This window comes from Poeciliopsis prolifica, unplaced genomic scaffold (genome assembly GCF_027474105.1).
Source record: "Poeciliopsis prolifica strain line A6 unplaced genomic scaffold, Auburn_PproV2 SCAFFOLD072, whole genome shotgun sequence".
NCBI lineage: Eukaryota > Metazoa > Chordata > Actinopteri > Cyprinodontiformes > Poeciliidae > Poeciliopsis > Poeciliopsis prolifica.
The window spans coordinates 1133319-1148949 of NW_026562447.1; the positions used below are offsets into that span (position 1 = coordinate 1133319).

The 15631-nt window shown below is 36.8% G+C and overlaps 1 pseudogene; it reads right to left on the minus strand.

Moving 5' to 3' along the window:
• Nucleotides 1-11887: 11887 nt before the first annotated feature.
• LOC129352094 (inositol monophosphatase 1-like) lies at nt 11888-15440 on the minus strand (annotated as a pseudogene).
• Nucleotides 15441-15631: the final 191 nt, after the last annotated feature.

Sequence of the window (15631 nt, forward strand, 5' to 3'; positions counted from 1 at the left end):
AAAACTTTATAAAATAATTCTTGTTTTCACTTCTGTTGGTGTTTCTAACCTGTCTGACTGAAGCTTTCAGTTTTAGTCAAATGCTGCTACTTTAGTGGACCTGAAACTAGTGATTGGATTTACAAAAAAGTTGTTTGGTGCTCAGAAAAAGTTAAAATTATATGTTCACGTATCAACTCAGTAAAGCTACCATTTGACCACCTACGTGATAAACTTCTCTTAAGAGACTTCAGCTCATTTCAAAGCTGGAGGAAAAGCTTGTTGGATAGAGTGGAAACTTCTGATTGACTTCTGCAGGCTGCCTCTGGCTCTCAGTGCCAAGCCAATTAGTTCCATTGAAAGACATCCACTTTGCATGAAAAATAGAAAAGGAAAAAGACGGTAAATACTTTGTGTGAAACACATGTTCACACTGTTCTTTCCATCTAGTGTTGGGCTATATAATGTTAGTGAATATTACTAACCAGAGTGATATCTGTTGTTGAAACCAGAGACGCAAGTGGAAAAATTATGTCTAAGTCTTAAATAGAAGCAATGCATGTTTACCAAGGGAATTAGTTAGTGCAGAAATACACATGGCCTTGCTAATGTCTACGTAAACTGTCATTTTCATCATAAACTTCAGTGTATTTTAATCAAGAGTCTAATTACAAACACAAAGTAATCTTGAAGTGAAGAGATTTTCCTGTTTTTTAGAAGTAAAATCTAAAATTGTGCTAACTTCAATACCCAGTCAGACAGGCAATACAAAAAAGGCAATACAACATTTCTTTACAAATTCCCTCGCTAATTTTTTTGTGCAATTGTGTAAAATCTCAGAACAGGCGCAGCTGAATATGTGCAGGTTTGAAATACGTCTATCATGAGTTCACCGTCCTGCTTTGTGTTTTGTTCTTCCTCTGTGTCTGCTAATTTCTGTTGCAGTTTCAATCAATATCTGCTAACTTTTGTTCTGCATAGATAGCAGCAGTCTGACTTTAGCTTCACATAGATTTATGTAAAAGGAAATAAATTGCTTTGACAGGAATTAATCCACACCGAAATATTTGAGGTCCACCAAAATGATAAAATGTGCCAAAGTGCCTGAGCTTGGTAAATTCTTTATAGTTATTCCTAAAGCTATTATTTAATAAAAAGAGAGAGAGTCCTCTTTTATTTAGATATATCTCCACTAATCTATTATATGATAACTGGTACATTCCAAAACTCTCTGAGGTTAGTAATAAAATATGGAGGATATCTAAGAACATTAGTTTGTGGGAAATATCTTATTTTACCCCTCATACTGTTCTTCCTCAAAAATCTGCTTTCCCGTTAACAAAGGTGTTTTTAAAAATCAAATTGAATGTATTTTTTTCACAATCTCCTGCAGTTTGACTCTCAAGTTTCCTCTGCTCATGAGTGAAACCCTTACTCTCAGCTGTGTTCCCTCTATTTATATATTTACTTGGTGAGAACTCCGTCTAGGGGACTGTTTATTCCCCCCCAAAAAGTAGGAATAAGTATTTTCAATCCGAAATCCAGGATTCCATTTTTTTCCCACTGATGAATTTTTCAAAACTCTGCCACCAACTAAAGAAAGAACAAAAAATCTTGCTTAATAATCATCATTTAAACTCCTGCTGGATTTAGGGTCACAGTTCAGACTTTTGAGATGCTAATCTCAAAAGTCAAGTTGTAAAAACGATGCACGTTGTCAAGGTTGTGCATTATAGCAACTGTCCGGGAGGAAAAAACCTTGCAGCTGCACAGCATCCAAAACTACAGGAAATGGTTGTCCAAACATGCAATACCTCAATATCCCCTTCCTGCTTCCCCACCAAAAAATAGTAACTGAAGTCTAAAAACAGAACAAAGCACAGCTAACATGACGGAGCTGCCACCATGAGGGACCAAGAGGTGTATATTTTTTTTTCTGCTCACACACATCAGCTGCATTGTCCTGGAATTAACAGTTTAACTTATTATAAAGATGGTAGCAGGATAATAGGCTGGTGGTCTATTAACAAAGACAAAAGTATAGTTCTAAAAAAAAAGACGCCACTCCACTCATTTTTGTGAGCAAGTGCCATAATAAAAGGAGGAAAATGGTCTCAAACTAAATGTGTGCCATGATTGTACATACTTCCTTATGTAGTGTTACAGCCACTTTGTTCTAGAAAAGACTGAGGACCATTTGTGAGCAGAGAAAACACCTCAGAGAACTGGGGGAAAGTCCCCTACTGTGAACGACAACCAAGTCACTGGGACTTGCAGCTGGAGGATGTCCATTTACTTTAGTTGTTTACATATGTACACTCACTGCTTTGCTAGCACTGCAGGCAGAAAACTCCCTGGATCGTAACGGGCAAAGACAGGTGACAAGTGTTCGGTGAGCGAGGAGTGTGCTTAGGCAGAAAGTACAGCATTGGCGGATGTAATTAAATCTCTAGTTCCAAAAAGCAAAGATTAAGTGTGTGTTTAGTGGATCAATAATGATGGACAGATAAGACAAAGACGATTAATCAAAGTGCTTAGAAAACAGAACACTTAGGCAAGCAATTAATATGTCACGGAAACCTCAGGGATAAAGATAATTCAGTTAAAATAAATGCAAGAACAGCTTCAAGGGATATTACTTGAGATCATCATCATTGATTTGTCTACATCTGTGCGGGAGAGTATCGTTAATATCCATATTGATTCTCCACTTTGTTTTAAGACGCTTTTGATAGACGCCACTCAAATGCTGCATCTCATAAAACTCCCAGTTTTAGATTTCATTACACCATCCAGACGGTTCTTTCATTTCCTCAAGGAGCGTTGGGAACATCGATTTGCTCCCAGACAGGAAGCACGAGTTCAGTCCATGCTTTGATGAAATGCATCTCAAATTTTATATTGGAGTAATAGTGCATCAAAAACAACTGGGACTCTGAGCGCACCCCCTCTCTTCCCAAGTCAATATGGCTGCTGGCCAGGACAAGCTAATTTCTTTGGCCTCAGATGCTTTGCATAACACGAGTTGAACATACTCGCAGAATAAGCACAGACAGAGGCAGGAATGGATGAGGGCCACATTGTGTATTATAGTTACTGCCAATGACCAACAGACAGCTGGGCTTGACTGGACATGGCACTGCGCATTATTCCTGTCATGCATTCAAAGCAATTTTAGAGCCCTATAACCTAATGATAATTGAAGTAAATTAGTTAAAACTGAAAGTGTTTGATTTCTCCTTTTGATGTTTGTAGTGGTTGTCCATGTTGGACTCCTGGGCTCAGTCTCATGTTCTCTGGTTTTGTTTTTGGCTTAATAATCCTGGATCCTTAGAGAGAAATTTGAGATATCTCCTGCTTGAAATGCTTCCCTCTTGTCATTTCACTCACTGACATTAACAGGATAAAATTGGGGGGAAAGAAACAAAATCGTAGCCATGTGTTGTTTTGAATCAATGATTTCAGAATCCTCTTGCACAGGAAACAACTGACAGTGTTACAGGATTACAGTTGATCTCATGCATTTACAGGGAATGGAGAGACCCAAAGCCATAAGTATGTATGGCAACACCAAATGTACTTTAATATCCACAGTCAAACAAGCTTTCTGCAACTGCAGGAGCTAATATTTGGACTCTTACTTTTGGTTTTGGGGAATGCAATCAATCAGTATCAAGAAAAATAAGTTACATGCTTGGATTGGTCAGTTTGTAAATGGCAGCCAGTGGCAGACTTCTTGTTTTATTTAGAATAGTCTCTCGAAATTGGTTCAAACAAGAAGACTGCCAAGGACAACATACATCCTAGATGCGTCTGTGTGTGGCAGCTATTGAAGATCCAACTACAACTGCACTCAGTCTCTATTCTTTGTGAATCTCTCCCAAACACAAAACAAATAAATAACACACACACACAATAAGCAGGCCATGTGAACTAGATATTCTGCAATTTGGTCAACAATTTGGCGTATGCACTGAGGGTTGGTGGCGCCATAGAGGTCAAGACCGCCTGTAGGTACAGAACTCTGAGCAGTGAGATTCTTCTATGACCTTTGGTGGATTAGCATATTGCACAACTTACTGCAGTTTTTGCATAGCATTTCTGCATTCAAAATATTTTTATTGTTCTTATGTATTAAAACAATTGCTAGAAACTCATTAGCTCTAAGCCATAAAAAGAAATGTAAAAATTACATTGTATTGCCCTAATGAATATACGTCATGTTTTTCTTGCAGCATTCATATTTATTCACTGAAATGAATTAAGTCTAAGATTATATTCTCATTTCCTGAGACGCATCCAAAGTGAGACAGTGTAGCTGTTACAAAGTTTGCAAGCAACAGAGGTGAGAAAACTGAAAGGGTTTAATTGAATAAACCAAAAATAAAAGATGTTACTTGAACAGAACAATCAAAGGAACAAGAGAGAGAGAAAGAGAGAGAAATTCAAACATCTAAACTTCAGATGGAGGGAAACAAAAAATAAGCGTCTGAGAACAAAGAAATTCAAGCGGGCATTTTTAAAGAAGGTGACATTTGACGCATTGTAGGTGTAGTAATTAGCAAGCTAAGGCCAGGTGTGAACAGAATAATACAAAACAAATGAAGGTTGTACAAGAATGTATAAAGACAAGAGGAACCAAAAATTAAGTATCGAATAAACCAACAAACCAGAATTTGGCATTCTCAGCTTCTGTTTCAAGCTGCTAATATAGTTTAAAATATTTAAAGCATGCTTTTTTTTTTTACATTAAAACTTAACATTTAAACTTTCAGCTCTCAGTAGTTAGATTTATCTGATAATGTAAGACATTTAGATAAGAAGAAAGCTCATTCGTGGACATGTCTTGAACATCTCCACCATATTTCTTTTTTTTATTCAGTAGCTTTGAATATGTTCAGTTTAATAGCCAAGCTTCAGTCCGATGGACATTTATTACTAACTTATTTCCCACCACTTACATAATAGGAAACAAATTCATTTAGAAGACACTGGTTGTCCAGTAATTTGATAACTTTCTTTCCAATGAAAAGTGGTTTCTATTCTATTCTATTGAAAGAAAAAGATTTCTTTTGGGCACCAATATCATCAGTTTTATGATTCATTTCTAATGAGTAATATCTTCCTGTTCGATTTTAGTATTTATTAAACGTAATTTCTTTTAACCTAAAGTCAGAGTTTGAGACTTTTGTACACTTTGGCAAAGATGCATGAAAAAAGAACTTACTTGATGTGAATTTCTTTAAACTAATTAGTCTGTGTTTGCTAAGAAAAGGTTATGAAAGCTTTTGCATCTTCTTGGGTTTTTACTGTGTTCCTTTTCCATTGTTTCCAGTATTTTCTAACATACTGAGCAAATAATCTTATTGCTCAAAAAGAAAAAAAAAACAGCTCCAGGCAATAATGATTTACAGCTACAAACTAAAGAGTTAAATAACCTTCAAAAACCTTCAACACCTAAATGACTGTTCTTTTGTCGTCCTTAAATATCTTGGGTTGTATAACATGTTGATGTCCTAAAAAGACAAAGTAAATATAAAAAGCAGTTTGTGATCATTCATTTGTCAAGATAAAACATTTACCCAAGTAAACTTGGCTCTAAGTGAGAAAGTAATTCTCATCTAAACCTGAGTTTGTGGCAACAACTAGAATCAAGCCTTAACAATAATTGGCAATTTTCCAACATTACAGTACAGAAGTTTAGGCAAGCTTTTCTTTGCAGAAATGCTTCATTTCGACCACATTTGATTTAATTTCATTGCAAGGACAGCCTGTTGATGGTCATGAATCAAATTTAAGCACAAATATTGACCAGGCTAATCAAAAATATTTTATTTTTGAGCTTATACTCCACTCTTAAACCATGGCGCCAATGTAAATTTTCATGAAAACCTTTAAGAATTCCAGTAAACCTGAAATGGGCCTTTATGTTGTTTTGGATCAGCAGTTGGTTTCAGTTTGGCACTCCTTTGTGGATGCCATTTCTACACAGTCCATTTCTGCTGCTGAATCATGAACATCGGCATAAACATAGTGCTTTAGAAGTAGTTTTGTGTACTACTGGATGAATCCCTGATGTGTTTCTGAAGTAATTTTGATACAGCAGGCATTTGTTCTGGAGGTTTAAAATTGTTCCATGTTTTCTCCAATTGTGGATGAAGTATCTCTCTGTGGTTTTCTAAAGTTCCAAAGCTTGAAAAATGGTTGTTAAAACTTTTATAAACTAAAAAGTGTCACTAACCTTGTTTCTATGGATTAAGGCACGATGTAGTGATGGGACATCTGAAGCTGGGATCTGAGCTGTGTAACAAGCAATAGAGGGGCAGTTTTCAGGAAGCAACTCACAAAAACAAAGCATCAAAATCTGGACTACCAAGAAACTAAAGCCCCTAATCTGGAGGTATGGATGTAACCAGTTAATTCACGCAAATGATTTGATTGGCAGCAGACAGTTTTCACTGGATAAGTGAAGGCGCTACTTTAAAACTCCTCAAAAGACATCTCAGCCACAACCGTCAATTAGGAATCAGACTGTAATAGATGGCAAGATGCAAATTGATTATTTCATAATAATGGTAAGTTGAGTAACAAGCCAGACAGAGTTTCGGTGCAGCAGTAGCAGATGTCGCTAGTGAGCAATGAATGAAGCAAGTAATGAACCTTCAGGCAAAGCAATGGGCTGGGAAGCCTTACTGCTTCACCAGGCTTCATATGGCCATGACAAGCATGATGCACGTTGCTGTGGTGAGGGTTATCACCTACACAAGTATACAAAACATCAGTAAACATTTAGAAAATTACTTAAAATGGGAACTTACTGTGGTAACACAGGAAGAGGACAGACAGGGCAATGGAAGGATCTTCTGACAAACAATAAAAATTCAGAAGCCTCAATATTGTTAATTATAAATAAGATGCAGCTGGGAGAGAAGACAAACAGGTAAACTCAGAGAAGATGAATAATAAAACAGAAGGAGCTGAAAAAAAAGACAGAAAAGATCAGTAACACCAGAGCCCAAGTTCAGTCCTCAAGAGCAACTTTTAGATGGATCCCTTTTTCCACACACCTGAATCAAATGGCTTGATTCCCTCATTGACATGCCATTCAGCTCTGCAGAAGCAGAGCTGAATGGCAAAATGCAGGGGTGCATTTTAAAGATGTATTCAAAGACTGATCTAGAACCAAAAAAGTGACAATGAATTAAAATGCACAAGAATAAACCAAGAAACTAATCATAAATGCCTAAACATCTATGACAACATCTTGAATTAATTACACCAAGATCTTTTGCACATATAGAAGCTGAAAGAAAAAGGTGAAAGTGCAAACACCCCAGAATCGAGGTGCCTTCCTGTTGTGTTGGCTGTTTAAGTGGTTTCCTGATTCTACATGCTTGGCAGTTATCATGTGTGTTACAGGCCTTGGATTGAGTCTCAGATGTAGCAGGTTGTAGCACAAATTGTAAATTAAACATGAAGGCAATAACTAAAAACATCTCAACTGAGTATCTCAATTATTTTTCCACCTGCTCTGGGCTTTACAAACAGAATGGAAGAAGAAAAAGAAAAATCTTCAAGGTTTCCTAAGCCAAATTACAAAAATAGACTCCTTCTGGCTGGAAAACAAAGTCAACTCTTTTCTGAATAAAAGCAGAAAAGGCTGTGCCATGGAGCACATTTCCTGTTAAAAGAGCCCCGATCAAACGTCCCATCGAAACAAGCTTTCTAACAGTGGACCCCAGGAGGTCAGTGAGGTTAGGAAAATTTATCACAGCTTTCCAAAATATGTGTTTAATTATGGTTACAGCATGACTTAACAACAGGGCAACTCATTTTGGCTCAGTACTAGTTGAATTTTGTTCTTGTTTTCAAAAAAATAAACTTCTTTATTTTGCTTGCTGGTTGTTCCACGTAGAAAAATACATTCCAACAAATCATCAAAACACATAAACACAAATGTGTGCACATTTGTAGATGTCTAATCAGATATATGAATTATTGTGGGGATTCTAATAACGTTCTCTTTTTTCAGTGTCTTATGCGTTCACTGAAGAGGAGACATATATTTAAAGTGAAATCTTCAAAATAAAAACCAAAGATGTGAGGTTTTATTCCCTCATGACATGATTCAAATGGATGAAAATCATAAGAAGAAAAATCTGCTTTTTTCTTAAAGGAACAGGCATGATAACAGACAGCAGATAATCTCATAAGAGTGAGATTATCACACTCCTACTAACTTCTGTCCTGAGCATTTTAAATTTTTGTCATAGCTTGCGTGCCACATCACTTCACATTTTAAACCAATATACGACCACAATGTATTTTGAATTGCAATTTCCCTATGGCACAGTTATGTCAGGAGTAAATATGGAACATTGTTAACTATATATTACATGTAGAGCATGAGATGTCATGTCAACATTGTCTCCATGGCTTTAATATAGGCCGCCAGACGCTCCTCTGGGAAATCTGTGTTCAACAGAAGAGAGCAGCCATTTTTATTATATTTCAACATGCACTGGATACAGGAGTGTCAGGCTAGTCTTGGTCCCATGTGAGAGGCAAATTTGTCCCCCTTTACCTCTGTTGTCCTGAACTGTTTGAGCAGCCAATGAACTTGGTTAAGGTGAAGAGAAATGAATTTGAATGACATTGAAAGCAGCCTGGATATTGATCACAGGGTTAGGGGCTTATTTGGGGCTCAAAATGTTGGTTTCATCTAGAACTGCGAAGGAGGATAGTCTGAATAAATGAGTAACCTTAAAAAGCTGTCAAACTGAAGTTTGCCATAAGGCATGAAGGGGACAGCAAGCATGTAGGTGCTCTGGTTGGAAGAAGCCATAATTCAACTTTTTGGTTTTCTTGTGAGAAAGCAATTCAGAATAGTCACACCCTGAAAACAGCAAACATGGTGGTGGCAGAGTCATGCTGCGGGGAGGGAAGATAAAGTGGCCATAATAAAGGTTGTAAACATACAACCATAACTACAGAGAAATGCTTTAGGTTTGGCTGGATGACACGAGGTAAATATGAAATTGCTATTTTGTGGGTCAGAACACCAGCAAACAATTGTGAGAAACTTGTGCAAAACATTTTTAAAAAATTGACTCAAGACATCCAGTTTAAAAGACAATTGTCCCTGATACTGACCAAATGTAAGCTTCAAAATGCAAAAGTTATTTTTAAAAAATCTCTAAAACGTTTCAATTTGTTAATTCGAACTTTTCTAAAACAAGAGAAAGTTAGTCGGATATAGTTTCAAACATTGAGAAGAAAATATGTTCATTCAGTGCATGTAAATGTCTGGTTTCAGCTGTCTTGTCAAAATGTGCTTTTCTCTCCTCTGATTTATACATTTTGTAACTTCGTCAAATCCTGCTTTAATGAGACATTTCAATCATATTTACCTAAAAGCGTATTGTATATCTCCCTCTAAAGCTTTTTGTTTGTCTTTTGGCACTCAATAACTGAGAAATATTGTATATCCCTTTGTTAATTATTCTAAGAACAAGTTATGCTTATTGACAAACGCACCATCATGTCATTGTCGATAACTCATTATCTTTCCACACACATCCATTAGACGTAGAAGAATCCATCGACGTTGATGAATGGCAGTAGAATTTTTAATGTCTGTGTAATTGCTTACAGCAATACTGCACTGAATTATAAATCATTCATGTCGCTTTATAAGCTGCTTATTATTGCTAGAGATTCAATACCGCTCTACGATGAAGTGGATGTTATGTTGTCGTTGTGTTGTGGTGTCAAAACTGGAACTCCTATTTATTTCAAAACTCAATTACGCCAAAAACGGTACTACCGAGTCCACCCAGGTGGAATTTACACTGAGTATAAATCTGGCTATTCTAAAGGAAGGCATATCTTAGAAAACAGTACACCAAACTAGAAAGAAGCTGTAAATAACCGTGTACCTGGAGGAGGCAACTAAATGCTATACAGTGGAGTTAATTCAGAAGGAAAATGGAAGCTCTTCAAAGTCAGTGGGCTGATGGGTAAAGGACAGAAGAAATGCTGTTAATGGCTTAAATTAGGTTTTAATGATTGGAAAACATGAAATTGCTACGTTATTGTTGAAAACTCAGATATTTTTACAATTAAGCTTTCTGTCATCTCAATGCCCTCTGCACCATACATGACCTTTAGGATGTTTGTCACCAAAATATGTGTCAGCTGTGGGCTATAAATGTTTATCTATCTGAACAAACACGTTATTGGTAAGCAGTTTCATTCTGTGTTACTTGAAATGTGGTAGCATTCTACAATGACTGCACCTAAGCTCAATTTTGTGAGACATGAAAAACCTTGAAAAGTAATGACAACTGCAATTCAGTGCTTCCATTTAGATCAGCTAGAATGGCCCAGTCAAAGTTCAAACCTTGAAAAACTGTGGCAAGGCTTGAACATTGCTGTTCACGGTTGCCCCATGTCCAATTTGCTTTAGTTTGAGCTGTTTTGCAAAGACAAACAGGGAAAGCTGCTTTTAAAATGTATTTACTCAGGCAAGCATACTAAATCTACATGGCACACTCTTCTGATATTTTTTTTATACATATTGAAAACCTCACAGTGATGCACTGTGCTGTGTTGCTCAATCACAAAAATTCATCCTTTGACGCTGTGACTTGATACATTGTAAAAAGAAAAAAAAAAAAGCATCAAGGCTTCATTAATGCATTTCCAAAAGAGAAAAACTTTGAAAATTTGTGTGTAATTCTTCGACTTGTGCTGCATGTTTTTCTGTTCCTGGCATCTGTTATGGAAGTTGGGGCAAAAGTAAAACTGCAACTATTAATTGCAGCCATTACTGTCTCTGTCAGAGAATTATGCACATATTACACATTAGAAGATGAAGTGTAACTAACATTTTGCCATCTTAAAACCCTCTTGAGCAACATGAGCACAGAGTCCTTTTGCATCCCATCCTGCTGTTTGAAAGGCACCAGTGTAAGCATGTTCTGAGGCACGTCGCCCCCACAGCCTTTTACCTGACCTCCTGCTGTTATTTTTATTGTTGCTTCTGCTATCTCTGATTGTTTATCTTGTTTTATTTACAACTGCAGCTGTTTTCTCATCTCTCACCTCCATCTTCTCTCCCTGTTGTGGCCAAAGTCAATTGTTCATTGAGGAGTTACCAGGAAGAAATGTAATGATTTAATAGATATCATGAGTGATCTCAAGTGTTTGACCAGTGTTTTATAGGATAGGAAATGTGTTTGCGAAGGACACTGAGAAAACACTCAAGAGCATCATTAAAACGGTAAAGCATACAATATAACTTGAAACGCTTGCTGCAGGAACATTTTGTTTCTGATGCATTATTGACCTCTAGTGGTTGGTTTAGGAAGTGAAGTGAATAAACGCAAGCAAAGGAAGTTTTTTGTGAGAATAGGTAGAACTCGATGTCTCTAAATTAATATTTATTTTTAAAAAAACAGGCCTTAACAATCAAACTGACATCATTTTAATTCTCAAACGTTAGTCTTGGAGAGATTTCAGAAGGTAAGGGCTAAAATTAAGCAATGGAAAATTGTGGAGGTGATTGGTGATTAAAGGTTTTATAGTCAAAGCAAAGTGAAACTTGGTTAGTCAGCAACAAAAAAGGGGATAATATATAAGACTGGTTAAAGCAAAATTACAACCATCTCCTTCTTTAATCAAAATATTTGATAGACAAAAAACAGAGAGGCAATCAAATTTAATGCGAGCTTGAAATGACTAGTACAATTATATGATTTGGCATAATATGCTACCAAAAATCACACCAAGCTTTCAGACTTAGACAATCAGGAATGATTGTGGAATAGTAACTTAATTTAGACATATAGAAAAAATACTTTTCTCTTATTCTCATTTTCAAGTCCATATGCTAATTCAGAGCAGCCAGCCTTTAAAAATCTTCTCACTTTTTCTCAATTGGTGCGTCATCCCTCGTTGAGGGGAATATTTCAATTTCCTTGATGATCCGTTTGGCAATGACGTTGTTGTTTGCTGAGACCATCCTTCGAGACATCAAGTCAAATGGCCCGCCTGAGTTTAAAACAAAGCTTTTGTTAAGAAGTGCAACGATTAAAAACATTTGCTTTGTAGCACGATTGTAAAAGTGAGTATACCATCAACGTCCAGAAGGATTCCTCCAGCTTCTTGGACTATCACTGCTCCGGCGGCGATATCCCAGCAGTGGATCCCGATCTCAAAGAAGGCCTCCACCGCCCCGGTTGCCACGAGACACATGTTGGTGGCAGCTGTTCCTGACCCTCAGAGCCTTGTGAAAACAGAAAATAGAAAACATTAACTCAGCGGGGTAACAATCAACAATCAATAACAGGGAAAGATGTCCAGGAAAGAATCATATTCCATCTATGCTAAGAGGAATTGTTGAACCCAGAAGAATTTTATTTTTTGTTTCTGTGTGTTTTTTGCCAAATCTTTATTTTTTTATATAATTATTTTCAGATTAGTATGTTTCATTTCAAGATGAAAGCACAAAGCAAAATTAAGATCAATGTAATTATCTGACTTTACAACAGCTAGTGGAAGGTACATTTGTAGCCTTAGCGCACCAATTCCTCCAAGTTGTTTTTGTCAATATAACTTTAATACTTTTACTTATTTATGTGAAACTCCATTTCCAACCATATGTTAAAAGAAAAGCTTTCTTTGTCTGACATTTTAGAGAGCTAAAAGAGAACAGAAATATTCTTTTTGATGATCACCCAATCAATTCACTATAATTTATGTTTTCGCGTTTTTAATGGCAAAGGAGATTTTTCAAACCAAAGTTAAAAATACTCAAGCATAAAAGCAGAGAGACAAATGTCATGTTATGCAACAATTGTTGCATAAACAAATGATTATTGCTGTCTATGTGATTACTACTGACTTGCTAGAAAAAACTTTGATTTAGCAATGCTTGCAGTTGGCTGAAGTTTTCTTCACACAGTTTGAAAAAATGATCATTCAGAAGGAGACTTGGAAAAAAAAAATGAAAATGCTTAACGTTCCCTTCAGAGGTATACCCTACTGGACATTTCTGAATTAGTTAAATTGCAGACATGTCATTCAACTTACCCATGAACTGGGATGCAGAGAATCTTTTGCATGGTAGAGAAGATTTTGGTCACTTTCTCTGTGCTCCTATCAGTTCCATGTTCAGAAATGATAATGGACTTGTGGATATCTATAACAACAGAAGGTCAGCGAGATTTAACACTTTTGCTTGATTTAAACATGACAATTTTAATCCAAATATTAAAAAGTGAATTCTATTTTTACCTTTCACATCAGAAACTTGAATGGGTTCGTCGTTGCATAATGCACCCTTCCCTTTCCTTGCTTTATACATCTTGTCCTCCAAGCAGCTGGACACCACGCCAAACTCCAACTATAAACAGAAATCATTTATTAAAGTGTCACATCAAGCGCTGAGAATGAAATGTGGATTTTTGAGTCTTTTTCCCGTACCTCTTTATTGACAGCAAAGGCAATGGAAACTGCCATGAATGGGAACCTGTAAGTAAATAGCAGCATTCAGACACAAATAATGGGTCATTGCATTGCTATTCAAAGTTAATGAGATGCTGATTGGCTCTTTTGTTGAAAGATTTCACCTCAAACACACATTGCACATGTTCATTATCTACGTTTCTAAATATAGTTGGTCTTTTAATTTAATTTGTTTAGGGATTTTTTTTTTTTTTTAATTAGGGCTCACTTTTTGAGATTTTTCCTAGTAGTTGTTCTTCCTGTTTGTTTGTTTTTTTTCCCTCAAAAAGTACAATCAAACTGCACAAAAACTGACTTTCTGGTTACTTGAGATTCTTGAACATCAGGAATTTTTTACAGAGTTGAATATTACATAACGTGGTTGCCAAACATCAGCATCTCTACTGCTCAAACTGTGCTCAACTGTCACCATACCCGTGCACAAAGTTTGTGGTGCCATCTACTGGGTCGATGATCCAAGTAGGTTTGTCGGTCAAGATGCACGGCTCACCGTTTGCAACAGACTCTTCCCCAATGAAACTACAGCACAGAGTAGGAAGAGGAGCAAAATTAAATGAGGTATGTCATGGTTAAGCCTTTGTGATACTCACATGTGACTCTATGGTTTGCTCACCAGTGTGTTCCTTCTCCAAATTCCTGCTTTAGAGACCCAATGATGATTTTCTCCACCCTCTCGTCAGTCTTGGTGACAAGGTCCACAGTAGAGCTCTTGGTCATGACTCTGATTTCACTCTCGCCAGCTTTTCGAATTTCCTAATTGTTCAGATGGCAAGTAGCACAGAATTACTCTCAACGTCACCCACACTTCAGCTTTTTAAAGCATTTATTGTTGCTACGTCAAAAAAGAGAAAAACAAGGTTAGAAACTGTACCTCTCCAGCCTTTTTTGCCACAGCAACTGCAAAGTCATAAGCCTTTTGCCAAGGGTCCTCCATTTTATGTCTGCTACAAGGTTGTTTGGAAGAGTCTGTAAAATAAAACAAAGACTGTAAAATTGCAACAACATCCCATAAAATGTGGGTCATTATTCGGACAACATGCAAATACGGCTTAATGTATGGAAAAATATACCTGTAAAAAGGATTATTAGCGACTAGAGCCTCAGTGACTCTGAGGTGAGCACAAGAATACAAGAGAATCACCACAGACCTGCATCGCGATTAGTATGCTTTCATCTCAGCAACATGGATTATGCAAGACTTTTTCTCCAACAAAGTCTGCCAGCATTGTTCCAAACCACCACTACAAGCCAGGATTGCAACACATTGTGTTGAAATTTGTCCTTATATTGCTTGTCAATTAGAGAGGGTGACAAAAGCAAAATGCTTAGTATGAGTTAGAATATGGTTTTTATGACTGTATCCAACAATATCTGCCTTGTTGTGGAAGAAAACTGTCTTACGTTACAATTTTCATGTTAAGAAACACCTTAAGTAAATGTCCACCATGAGGTAAATTGGTTTGTTTACATTATCTCAGAAGAACTGGATACATATAGCATTTGATTTCAATAAATATTGAGTTTTTTAAGAAATATGCAGCTTCAGAGAAAAAATGTTGTTGCGTTATGTTCTTAAGAAGTCAGTTTCTGTGATTAATGATGTCTCATGTCAGTCTGTTAAGTGCCATTTCCCATCCTCTCTTCGTTCATCTAAAATTTGACAACTGGTGAGTAAGACGACCCTGATAATTCTATTAAAAATATTACAGGCAATAATCATTAATGAAAATTCGATGCTGATTTTATTACAAAGATTAAGTCGCCGACTAAAAGTTGAGGTAAATGGCAGGAAGACATTTAAGAACCAGTGGAACCCTGACATCATTTCCCATCCAGTTTGATAGGAAACAGCAAAAATCGTGAAAGAAAAACTCACCTTGAGGAGAAGATGTGCAGCCAGGCAACCCTTCGGATGCTAGTGGTGCTTGTTTGAAAGGCTCAAACCTTTAAATTGACTCACTGTGGAGGTGAAGCAACTTGCAAAGTTGGCATGACGAGGTGGGGAAAAGTACTACACGCCCCCAGGAGTTTCATTCTCATCAGCCCAAAGGAAAAAAACAACCTTCTGTCTTTCAAAACGACAGACCTGAACCATCATGATGTCCTATTTGCTGCAGCTGAG